The 12360-nt window shown below is 49.4% G+C and overlaps 1 long non-coding RNA gene across 2 annotated transcripts in view; it reads right to left on the bottom strand.

Annotated features, from left to right (window-relative positions):
- Window positions 1-12360, bottom strand: part of LOC111858471 (uncharacterized) — an 82227-nt gene that overhangs the window by 11899 nt on the left and 57968 nt on the right. Inside the window, exons 4-5 of one of the 2 annotated variants that reach the window (XR_002841591.2) lie at window positions 9980-10109; window positions 9223-9324 (exon numbers count right to left, since the gene is read on the bottom strand). This is a non-coding gene — a long non-coding RNA (uncharacterized lncRNA). Of the gene's footprint in view, window positions 1-9222; window positions 9325-9979; window positions 10110-12360 lie in introns of those variants that run through there. The other variant, XR_002841590.2, reaches the window with a different exon arrangement.

Raw genomic sequence — 12360 nt, 5'->3', positions numbered from 1 at the left:
CAAAACTACCTGTGACTGCATGTGCACACGTTCTGTAGTAATTCAAAATATAGAATTTAACGGCAATGGCTTATAAATCTATCCGCTTTTTTCTGCTAATGTCAGCTCACGTCTTTCACATGGTTTTATATCAGGTATTAGCTTCTTTACCTGACAGGCGAGGAGGGAAATCCTAATGCAATATTAATTTTTATTAAATTTAATCACGCTGCAATCCTAGGCAATGCTGCTGTTGAAGAATTACATAGCTATGAAATTTAAATTTAAAACCCCGGGATAAGGAAGAAAAAAAGTTTACAAATTAATTACGTGTGTATTTTTAGCATCTCCACCGTCAAAATTGTATCAAATAAAAAGCTCAACATTTACCTTACTTCATTAGCTACAGCCTGGATCATTATCTCATAATATTTTCAATTTATCGCGCTGCCTCAGGTTTTTGATGTTTGTCAGGACAGACTTGCTGTCTAACAGCAGTTTGACTGTGGCTGGCTTTAGCTACTTAGGAGTCACCTTGGCATCATTTTGGATAAAAGTGAGGCTTTTGAATCGCTATATATTGCTGATGTCACACCCACGCGGGCGGGACCGAGCACCGGGAGGCGACACATCGAAGTCGGCCCGCCATCTCTGCCTTCGCCCAGCGCATCATTACCCTCAGCGTTCCACTTGTGTCAGATCTGCCGGCCAGTCTGACCGTGAAGTGAAAGATGTCAAACAGCTTGGGTGTGTGGCAACAGTCGAAATTGTCAAAGTGGGGCGGCGCGGCAGTGCTGAGTCATATTTTATCTTTGGACTGCATAAGGAAACCTGCTTGACACAACTGAAACATCGAACCTCTACGCTTGTAGTTTTTGGTACCACATCCAAAAATCTCCCAACCATGGAGGTGTGCGATATCTGCACTGCCCACTGACCTGTCCGCCACAGGTACCTGTAGGGCATTTGAAGCTGTTATTGGTGTCATGACTTGTGCTATGGGACCATGGTAGACTTGAAATAGCTTATATTCATCAGAGTAGCGAGTACGGTTTCTGTATTGTCACTGCTAGACAGTTAATATACAGTTAAAGACCAAGGGCTGTTTATAAATTAAATGTATGCTTTAAACACCTTTGACGTGTTGGTAGGGAGCACATGGGCGTGGATGAACACATTATTAACATCCTCACTGTATGAAGAGCTGTTGACAGCTTTCGCTTCACTTTTTCTTAATCACTTGGGCTGTAAATACACAGATCATATGTTATGTGTGTTCTGCTGCGTGGACTAACACGTTTGTGAGAGACAGGGACCCCGAGACTTGGCTCGGTCACCCAGAGTCCTCGACAGCCGACCGAGCAAATCCGAGTGTCTCCCACGCTACTACTCAACATGGCAGATGGGGTTTTAAGACATAATCGCAACTGTCAAGGAAATGAGTTTTGTTCAGGATTGAGTGAGTATCGACGAGGCCGTCACTTGCCGTCGCCGTGGCGATCGGAGGGGATTATCCTGGAGCAGCTTTGTGTCGGAGGCTGGCTTTTCCGATGAAGCTGGAGGTCGCGGCCTGGGCTGACACAAAGCATTGTGGGCCGTACGCTTGGGCCGTCCCGATAACAGAGCGATACCAGCACCAGGCCTAAAAACCGAAGATTGTCAGTTTTGTTGGGGGGGGGCTTTTTGTTTTTATGCCTCTTGGTTCACAGGAGCCTCTGGGCTTTACGGTAAGCTGTCCCACCCCCCCGACCCTCCTCCAGGCTTCCAGCTGACACCAGCCGATGGCACAAGATAAGCAGATGGTATCTTTTCGGGTCTATATTGCGGCACTTGGCGGGAGCTCTCTGGTGTCAATCAAGGCAAACATATCGATCATCAGTGTTTGTCCGAAGTGCGGGGGGGGAGGAGAGGGGGGTCTCCAGATAAAGTGACGGGGGCAGAGAGCAGCTGGTATTAATATGACTGCGCCGTCTCTGTCAACAGATGTCATCCGTGTGTATTAAACTTCGATTTCTTATTATTGCGTGTGGCAAATACAATACCTGCTTCTTTATGACTATTAACGTGCTCCCTTGTGTTCAGGGGGAGGGAGCTGAGCATTTGTACCTGAACACTGCAACACTGGAAGAAGGCCTATATTACACGCAGCCAGGGGAGTAGCAAGAAATGCTACTCAGGGGTGTCAGAGAGGCATGGACACCCTGCGAGATTCGAGGGGCCCCCAGTGCTTTATAGGGGCCCCAAAATCGTCTGCTCTCCCACCAGGACACTCGGCGATTCTCTCTACCGTAGGACCTGCATTTCTTCAGGTTGAGGGTACCCAACCACATTGGCCCTCCCTTGCATAATAAAAGGCCTCTGTAAAGTGCTGGGCCACCGGAATCTGCCAAGGTATCCATGCCCCTATGGTGCCCCTGCATGTAGCATAACATGTGATACAAGAGGACTGTCACGGCATCTGTCCCGCATCTCATCTCTTGAGCTGCAGGTTAAAGAGCTGGAGCTGAGATAGAGTCGGACGCAGGCTGGGAAAGCCAGAGAGGGGCACGCCGCTGTACTCCTGACTTAAGAGTGCGAGAAAGGGGAAGACAGTCGTACCGAAGCCGCGGTTCTGTCCTTGGTGTGATCGTGGTTGGAGAAGTTTCTCCTTTTCCATACGAATAAGGTTGTGGCACCCCCCAGCCCCCTCCCCCCAGTGCTCTCGGACAGCGATATCCCCGGTCTCGGCGCCGTGGTGCGCATCGCCCGACAGTGAATGAGAACTTATGGCGGAGCGGATTCCCGGGAATCCAGCGTTTCTCACATGCCCGCCCCGACTAGCCCCCCCCCCAATAAAACGCTCCCCCTTTATCTCTGTCCCGCAGCTGCACTCACTCCAGCCTAATCTACAGGCCCAGCACACCATTTCATCCTGCCCGGGCCCCCGTCGCGCGCCCGGATTTAATGTCCCCGCGTCCGAAAGGCGCCCCCCCCCCCCCAGCCTTTCCCCGTCGGGCGGGAGGTTTTCCATTCAGGCTCCCGCACCGTACTTAGCGGCAAGCCAGACCGTATGGCAGCCGAACTTAGAGGGGGGCTTAAGGAAAATGAGTGTCAAGTCTTTTAATCGTAACGAAATGTATTCAGCAGGCCAGAATCTGGGATGCGGATTAGCCGGCACTGCTACGTCGTGGGGGAGGGGGGGTCTGGCTCCAGCGGACCGGAGAATAGGTCAAGCTGTCCCATCACCCACCCCTCTCCTAACGGGGGCTGGCAGCATCGAATGTAATCCTGCATGAGGTCGACCAGTGACAGAGAGCTCCGCAGGTGATCCCGTCTCCGCCGCATTAATTCCTGCCCCTACCAATAAGATCAACGTCTCCTGGGGAGTTTCTGCTAGGGTACAGCATCAGACACAGGTACGCATGCTGTGTTTCTGCTAGGGTACAGCGTCAGACACAGGTACGCATGCTGTGTTTCTGCTAGGGTACAGCATGAGACACAGGTACGCATGCTGTGTTTCTGCTAGGGTACAGCGTCAGACACAGGTACGCATGCTGTGTTTCTGCTAGGGTACAGCATGAGACACAGGTACGCATGCTGTGTTTCTGCTAGGGTACAGCGTCAGACACAGGTACGCATGCTGTGTTTCTGCTAGGGTACAGCATGAGACACAGGTACGCATGCTGTGTTTCTGCTAGGGTACAGCGTCAGACACAGGTACGCATGCTGTGTTTCTGCTAGGGTACAGCATGAGACACAGGTACGCATGCTGTGTTTCTGCTAGGGTACAGCATGAGACACAGGTACGCATGCTGTGTTTCTGCTAGGGTACAGCATCAGACACAGGTACGCATGCTGTGTTTCTGCTAGGGTACAGCGTCAGACACAGGTACGCATGCTGTGTTTCTGCTAGGGTACAGCGTCAGACACAGGTACGCATGCTGTGTTTCTGCTAGTGTACAGCGTCAGACACAGGTACGCATGCTGTGTTTCTGCTAGTGTACAGCGTCAGACACAGGTACGCATGCTGTGTTTCTGCTAGGGTACAGCGTCAGACACAGGTACGCATGCTGTGTTTCTGCTAGTGTACAGCGTCAGACACAGGTACGCATGCTGTGTTTCTGCTAGTGTACAGCGTCAGACACAGGTACGCATGCTGTGTTTCTGCTAGTGTACAGCGTCAGACACAGGTACGCATGCTGTGTTTCTGCTAGTGTACAGCGTCAGACACAGGTACGCATGCTGTGTTTCTGCTAGTGTACAGCGTCAGACACAGGTACGGATGCTGTGTTTCTGCTAGGGTACAGCGTCAGACACAGGTACGCATGCTGTGTTTCTGCTAGGGTACAGCGTCAGACACAGGTACGCATGCTGTGTTTCAGCTAGGGTACAGCATCAGACACAGGTACGCATGCTGTGTTTCTGCTAATGTACAGCATCAGACACAGGTACGCATGCTGTGTTTCTGCTAGTGTACAGCATCAGACACAGGTACGCGTGGTGTGTTTCTGATAGGGTACAGCATCAGACACAGGTACGCATGCTGTGTTTCTGCTAGGGTACAGCATCAGACACAGGTACGCATGCTGTGTTTCTGATAGAGTCGAATGCATCAATCCATACATCTGCTGGCAACTTATCCTGATCGCGGGGAGAAAATTTAATAATGCTCATTTATGACCCCATCTGGGGTGTATTCTTGCCCTGTGCCCTATCCTGTCTGGGCTGATTTCCAAAAGCCCCTGTGATCCTGACCAGGACTGGAAAAAGGTCGGATGGTATGACAGTCCGCGATACTGGAAAAGAGGATGTGGAAGGTGGGTGGGAAATGGATAGAAATGCTGTGACCAGTCACCTTGGGCCCCCCTGCATTGGGTTGCCACTTTAAATCTGAATAAATGTCGCCTCGTGATGATGTAATGTACTGTATGGGACAGGTGGCAACTCTACACTGGACCCCCTACCCGTGTAGTAATACTCATGCAGCTTTTTGGAAACCTTCTCCGTATCATACGTAGCATTTCCAACACGAGACGCAAGCCTCTGTGAGACACCGAGCCTCCGGCGATGGCCTGCGGACCCCGTCACCGCGAATACAGCCGGCAGCCTCCCAGGCTGCCCTCACATTAGCGCCTTTTTGTAAATGACATGGCGCGAGCGGATGGAGTTCCCCATTAGATTCCCCCGCTCACTCACCTCCAGGCTCTGTAATATCCCTCCCCCCCACCACTGCTGTGGCTGAGGCGAGACACTAATGGGGGGCACGTCGCACGACTACCCATTCATTAAGGATCACACTTTGTGCCGAAATTGTGAGGTGTCACACTCGTCATTACCCTAAGACTCTGCCACACTGGAATTCTTTAAATAAATTTACGTAGATTCAGAAGTTTTTTTTCAATTCACAATGCAGGCAGCACCTCTGCTACCTTTCTGACCGCCCTGGTATCGGTGATGTTCCTCTCGCCTGGATGAGCGGCACCCAGCTTGGAGGACTCAGAATTCCCTGTTGACCCCCAACCCGTACCAGCATAACTGGACCTATACAGATCCGTATGTTGTGCCAGCATACGAAGTGTGGCATCTACCCTTTTGAGGATGAATTGTGTTCCACCGGAATGCACCACATCAAAGGAACAAATGTAGAGAACAGCAGTGGAGTTCTTATAACAACCTTTTATGTCTTGCCTTGTGTGTTTTTTTTTTCCGGAAATCGCACACAGAATCAAAGAAGGGTGCGACGATTCGAGAGGGAGGCGTTCAGGCTCCTCGCGCGACGCTCCGGGTTTTTCGGGAAATACGTGCCACATGAAAGGAGGGGAAGTGACTACACGGGCCGCCAGCGTCCTTTTGATCTCTCTCCTCGAGACCCACCTGGCCGCCGCCGTTTCGAGCATCTTCATTACCGCCGATCTCCCGCAAAATGATCCGAGCGCAAAGAGGTGGTGGAGGGGGGCAGGTGGGGGGACTCAGGCTGTTGCCGCGGGGCTCTGGACCCCTAATGTGACAATGACGGGTGGCCCGACACCCGTCCCCAAGAACCGACCCATTTACAGGGTCGGTCTCCTAATGGCCATCGATCTGGGCGGCAGACGGCACATTCATTGTTCTTCAGCCTGCCAGATGTAAGCACTCCCCCTCCGCCGCCCCCTCCCCCCACGCCGCCCCCACCAGCACCACAGCCTCAGCCGGAAGCCTGATGCAACGTGACTTTGATCCACTGCGACCTTTTACAATTCCCCCCATTTTCTCACCAGCATCAAAAAGCCGTTCTTACAAACTGTCTCCTTCTGCCTCCATTATTCCACAGGAGTGTGTCTCTCCCGTAACATATCAGAGCCCTGCCATTTAATTGGAACCTGTCTGTCTACAGAGATAGCGGCCACCTTAATATCCTGCGGCACCATGCTGGACTCGGAAAGGGACGGCGGCTTCATCTGGGATATATCTCCGAGGAAAACACAGGCAGGAAAGCACGTGCTAATGTGCAGCTAATGAGTGCGCAAATGATTCTGGCAGTAATGAACTCGAGCCGCCGTAAACTGCCACGGTTGGGCCCATGGACGCAGGAGCGAATTAGTCTGTGCTATGAATCCTACCATCCAGCGCAAAAGGGAAGCGAAGTAAATGAGAATGAACGGGTGGCACTCTCGGCAAGTGTCCCCGGTGATGCTTTACGGCCTCAGAAATCCACGATTATAAAACAGCGCAAGCCCGTCGTAAGTCTCTTCTTATTGTCAGCGGATCGATTGTGGCGGCACCCGATGGTCGTAGTTAACTGCTGCGGAGCCCTCAAAACTGCACCCGGGGGTGGAGGCTGCGCTCTATAGAATCTTTCCCAGAATGCCCAGGGACTCTGAGGCTTTACTGTTCCGTGGCCCGGCGTGTTGACTGGGGGTCCCCTGCGGTATTTGGCATGTCAGTAGTCATGCCTGGCGGGAGGCGTTCCTGTCATGTCGGTAAACCATGTAGAGTCAAGGAAAGGGGAGGAAGGATTACCCCCACCCCTGCCAAGGTCTCCGAGCGCCCCAAGCGGAATGTGACCCAGCGGGGTTCCTCTGTGGGCCTCAGCTTCAAGAAGGTGGGGGAAACTTCTGATCATTTCAGGTCTGCATGGGGGTGAGAAATCTACAAACACGAGGATGATTGAAATTTATGTGTTAATTACCACTGGAGCCGTTATTCTGGAAGAAGCTAGACCATAATAGCTATTACTTTGTTCTCTTGTGGCTCAGTTTAGGTGACTGCTAATTTCCATGCCTATTTTTAAGCTCCAGTGAGGTCACCACCGTTATGGGTCCTCACATGATCCCCACATTTAAGGAATGTCTTCGCATTTTCTCCATTAACAATGTATTGCATAAAATCTGAGAGTGGCGTCAGATGTGCAAGGGTGCTGGAGAAACTTCCCTGATTTTGCAGTTCAGTGTATTTTCAGAAAGTAACCCGAGTTTGGACCAGGTAGCCTTCATCCATGTCAACGTTCACTCTTAAAATGCACAGTAATAACTTGGTGCAAAATACACATGTTTTAATTATACAAATAAAATTAGAAATATTTCAGTGGGAGTGAAGTCCAGGGGCACTATTCAGTCCTTAGATTGTAAGAGCACTACCAGGGTCCATTTTTTACATTTGATGACATTCTTCTTGTCATGAAGAACTTTCACTGACCCAAAATCAGCGGCGTCACCAGATAGGAAACGATTTTGGTGTCAGACTTCCCCACTCTTCTAAAACTATATGATAACTATCCTGGTACCCAATCGCAAAATGACCTTTTTTTTTTACCTTTATCACTAGAATATTTTATCCTAAAATATTCAGACGGTGAGCTTAAATGCACGCTGTCGGGAGAATGTTTCTGTTCAGTTTTGTATCTCACTTCTTGAGACTGCAGGACTTTTGTAACAAGTTAGAATTACAGGCCGAGACCCTGACGGAGATGGAAATCCTGTCACTACGAGGTCCTGCATTTTCAGGGAAATTTCCTGGGAAAAGAGAGCGATTCGGCAGCACGTCAGAGCTGTCGTGGGGAATTGAGCGAAGTTGCCCTCCCTTAAAGCACGTGGCATTCCCGCCGTGAATGATACCTCTCACGCGGTGTGTTACCGCGGTAATGACATTAGGGGCCACCAGGTGGGGATCTATTTCTGAACACGGCGCTTGCTTTGCTGTCACTTCCTATTTTCCCCGCAATTGGCTGCAGGTTCTCGAGTTGTTCCCGTGTCCGACTCCGGAAAACGATACCACTTGAAGTGCCTCACTGGGACGGCTCTGGGACGGCCACCGGGAAGCGCCGAAAAGCTGAGAGGCTTCGAGAACGTCGCAGTCGAAGGGACAATGCTAACAGTGCTGACATATTCCTGTTAACTTATTTTTGCCCTTGTTGAGTTTGTATGTCGTGACCTATGATCTATGAGGGCACCTATCTACAGGTCTGTCTCATTCACTGTCGACATTGCAACATAAAGTCAGGTGGCGAGAAACATACAGAACCAAAAGAAACCGCGCAAATTATCAAACGTTAACGCCGGAAGTAGAGATTATATTTATTATGTAGCATAGCTGCTTGACGGACATGGTTTAGATCTAAAGCCTATTCTGTCTACGTAGCTTTGGCGCTCAATTCAGGCACCCTAGACCCTGTCAGCAGTGACATGCTTCATATCTGAGGCAGACCTAAAATATGCTCCTTCATGTACATTTCTGCGCTGCACGGAAGGAAACGCTCTGATTTAATGGCTGCGGAGATGAAAAGCAGGTCCTCCCCTTCTCCCGCGGAGTGGCACGCAGAGCCCCGGTCGCATCATATCAAAGTGCTGCGGCAGAAAGGTCGCATTTCCGCGGCGATTGGTGCCCATGCTTTTAAAGGGTATTTGATGGGTGACAGGTGCCCAATTCTCTAAATGGACGACAGGCACACCTCTCTGTTTTTCATTTCTCTTTGAAGGATGGGTGTTTTGTCCTTTTTTTTCTTCTTCTAACAGTGATGAAAAATGAAAGTGGGGCCCGGTTGAAAGGAACCTCGGGTAACCTATTAAATTACGTTTAACTTATTCCTAACGTCGCTTAAGTTAATGTTGCGGTAGACTTCAGCAGTGGGTGATAATCATATTCATAAAACTCCTCACACAGACAGTCCAGATGTAGGTTGGAAGTGCTTTCAGTTGACGTATGGACAGTTCTAATGTTCCTTCAATATTTTTATGATGGAGAAAAAAAATTAACCTTCTGGTAGATTGAAACGATGAAACGACTTATGCATGCATTAACGTTTATTCCTGGGCATACATAATATTATATGTGGCAGCAGGAGGCAAGCTGACGTTCTCACGAGCACTAATTGACTTGTAGGTGTCCCATCTGTAAATATAGCACCATGTAAATATAGCAGGCCAACAACGTCCACCCAACATACATTTCACCGACCAATCATATTTGGAGATCATCCAGACTGACAGGTAATGTTGACCACTTAGCGATCCTCCCATCTGAAGGGGGTGGGGTTTAGGGGTAGGGTCAGATGACCGAACGTTTAGTATGGCTAGACATCTGAGCGCATACAGAACTCCGTGAAGGTGCCCAGCTGGTCTTTGTGGCACAGATTGACTCTAAGACCATTTTGGCTGGGGGGGGGTCACAGAGAAGGGGCCAAGGAATTTTCAGATCAAGGGGCCCTGCATCCAGAACTATGTAATGTGGACTGAAACTCTCCGGAATTGCAATTGGGTGTCAAACACATCATGAGTGTTTATAGTTAAACACTGAGCAGATCAAGTTTGATCTAGTCATAAAAACAGGATAATACAAGAGACCATCTGTGCTATGGCCCCGTTACCATTTTTTAATAATCAACATATTAAGAGAGTAAGAAGACAGCAGCTGCCCTCAATCTGTCCCAGATGTTTCCCATCCTGAAGGTGGCGCAAACGCCGATCTCTGCCTGCTTGTTAACTTCAGTGCCCCGCGGAATCCTTCTCCCTCAGCCACTTACACGGCACTCAGACTCACATCTTACCTGCTTATAGAGATGGATTTTTTTGCCAAGGTGATTCCCCTCCAGAAAGTGCAGCTTCTGACAGTGGGGTTATGAGGCTTGTATCGGCCATGCCATCTGCTCGAAGCGATCGTGAGGGTGTCCTGTGCATCTGCATGCGACAAAGCCCCATGTGACATCAGCCACAAGCAGGAAGAAACAGATGAAATAGTACAGTCAGGCCTGCCGGGAAACTGGAGGCAGGAAACGCCACAAATGCAAAGACATTCGTAAGCGGGCATGAGTGGGCGGGCATGCAGAACAGCTCGGGTTTTGCCTAATGAGCACTAATTAATGGACATTTTAATTGGAAATCAGTTAGGCAGGTGGGAAGTAGTTTTTGGGAAATTACCAACAGTCAAACAGAGAAACTGGTGTAGCAGGTTGATTTACATAAATGTTTTTTTTTTTCTGATGACAGCAAAGTTTTCTGGGCCTGCTTCAGAAAATTTGGCACTAACGCACGTGTGACAAATAAAATGTAATTATTTCATACGTTTAAATGAACGTGGCAACCCTACCTGCAAGATAATCATTTTAATAGCTGCCATTTTAATGTCATTTAAATAATAATAATTTTCTCAATTAGTGAAGACCTGGATTAAATTTCATTCCACACGTGAGCCCATATTTAATGAATGTTAGCAGGAGAGTCACTATGAGCACACAAAGGTCTGGATGTGTAGAAACAGGGCTGCTTGGTTATGTAGCATCACTGTAAGGACATTTTCCTTTCTCTTAGAGCAGTGTTTCCCAATCCGGTCTTCGGTCCATGTCTTTGCTCCCTTCGAGCTCCCGGTAGGGAGCAAAACATGGACTGTCTGTGGGTCCCCAAGGACTGGATTGGGAAACACTGTCTTAGTGAATGACTGCAGGACATAACTGGGCTTCTCCACTCGTTCACAGGCGGTGGAATCAGTCGGGATAGTTCTGTCCCACCATTCCGGCACCTGGAGGATCGACTCTATCAGGAACATCACTAAAGATTTATGAATGAGGGGCTAAGTCTTTTCTAGGAGGATCTGATTTTAATGAAAATGAATGAGAGCAGACTATTTAAACGAATTATCGTACACGTATTTGCCGCTAAGAACATTTTAGGTGGGCTAAAGCCCCCTAAAACACCCCTGGCAACACCGCAGAACCCTGTGTTTGGTGTTACGCAAGACCATCCATCCATGTTCCATAAAGGACAGATGGACGAGATCCCTGTCCACCTCAGGGCAGACACACATTTTTCTTCTTTTTTACAATCACGTATCCCAAAGGGGAACGTCGTTCATCTTTTCATGCACGTGAATCCAGGCTAACAACTCATGCCATAATGAGGAGAGGCAGCTGGGAAATATCCCGCGGCCCCCCGCTTCGACGCCACGTCGGGCGCAGAGCCGTCACCACGTGTCTGTCGTTTATTACCGACCGGACCTTGCCGGCACAGATTGAATTAAAAAAAAAAAAACAAAACTAGCTCCATTCATCTTCTGTCCCTGTAAATTAGCGTCAAATTCCCACGTAATCCCATTCGCTCCATTATTGTCACCACGGTAAGAACGGCGGCAGATAATGGAGACCTAGGAGGGGAGACGTCTCAGATGCAGTCCGAATGTTAATGAAGGGGCGGGTCGCCGCTTGATCTCCACCTCCCCTTCATCTGCTGCCACGTAATGGCTCTTGTCCGCAAGACAAGAAAAAGTGACACAGGACAGGGACACTGGCATTTTTACCGGGTATCTGGGGTCTGTGATAGTTGTCCCTGCGAGGTCCGGGCTCTCAAACCTTTTGAAGACCACTCCCACCCACCTGGGGGCATCTTACCTCATAACCACTTATGTGCCTGAGGGGCGGTGTGCATGTCTAACTAAAGCGAGGTGTCGCCGGCCGCCTGCCCCAGTGCATCGGCGTCACACGTTCCTGCATTTAATGAGGTTACCGCGCAATCACTAGAGCAACCTGGGAACTCTGGCGGGAAAGAAGAACAACGATGAAATAGGAAACACTTTAGAAAAGGAGAACGTGGCAGCAGCTGACCCTGAATAGAGACACTTGCTAAGATAAGAACGAAAAACCAAGTGGGGAAATCTGCTGTAACTGTACAGATGTTTGCACATCTGTATACCTTTCCAGGGAAGACCTGGCCCAAGCTCCGCAAAGCGAACACTGCTGCCTTTTACTGGTTTCCCGTAACTACTGTGGATCCATCCTGGATTAGCCATTTCTGAGCCTCGCTGTTGAGCAAATTCAATCCCAGTGCCCCAGTGCTATATACCAATGCTTCCCAATCCAGTCCTCGGGGACCTGCACACTGTCCACATTTTTGGTAGGGAGCAAAAATTCGGAATGCCTTGAAGGGAGCAAAAGCGTGG

Source organism: Paramormyrops kingsleyae, chromosome 21, assembly GCF_048594095.1.
Source record: "Paramormyrops kingsleyae isolate MSU_618 chromosome 21, PKINGS_0.4, whole genome shotgun sequence".
NCBI classification, from domain to species: domain Eukaryota; kingdom Metazoa; phylum Chordata; class Actinopteri; order Osteoglossiformes; family Mormyridae; genus Paramormyrops; species Paramormyrops kingsleyae.
The sequence above is the reverse complement of the archived record's forward strand: the minus strand, read 5'-3'. Positions and strand labels throughout refer to the sequence as shown.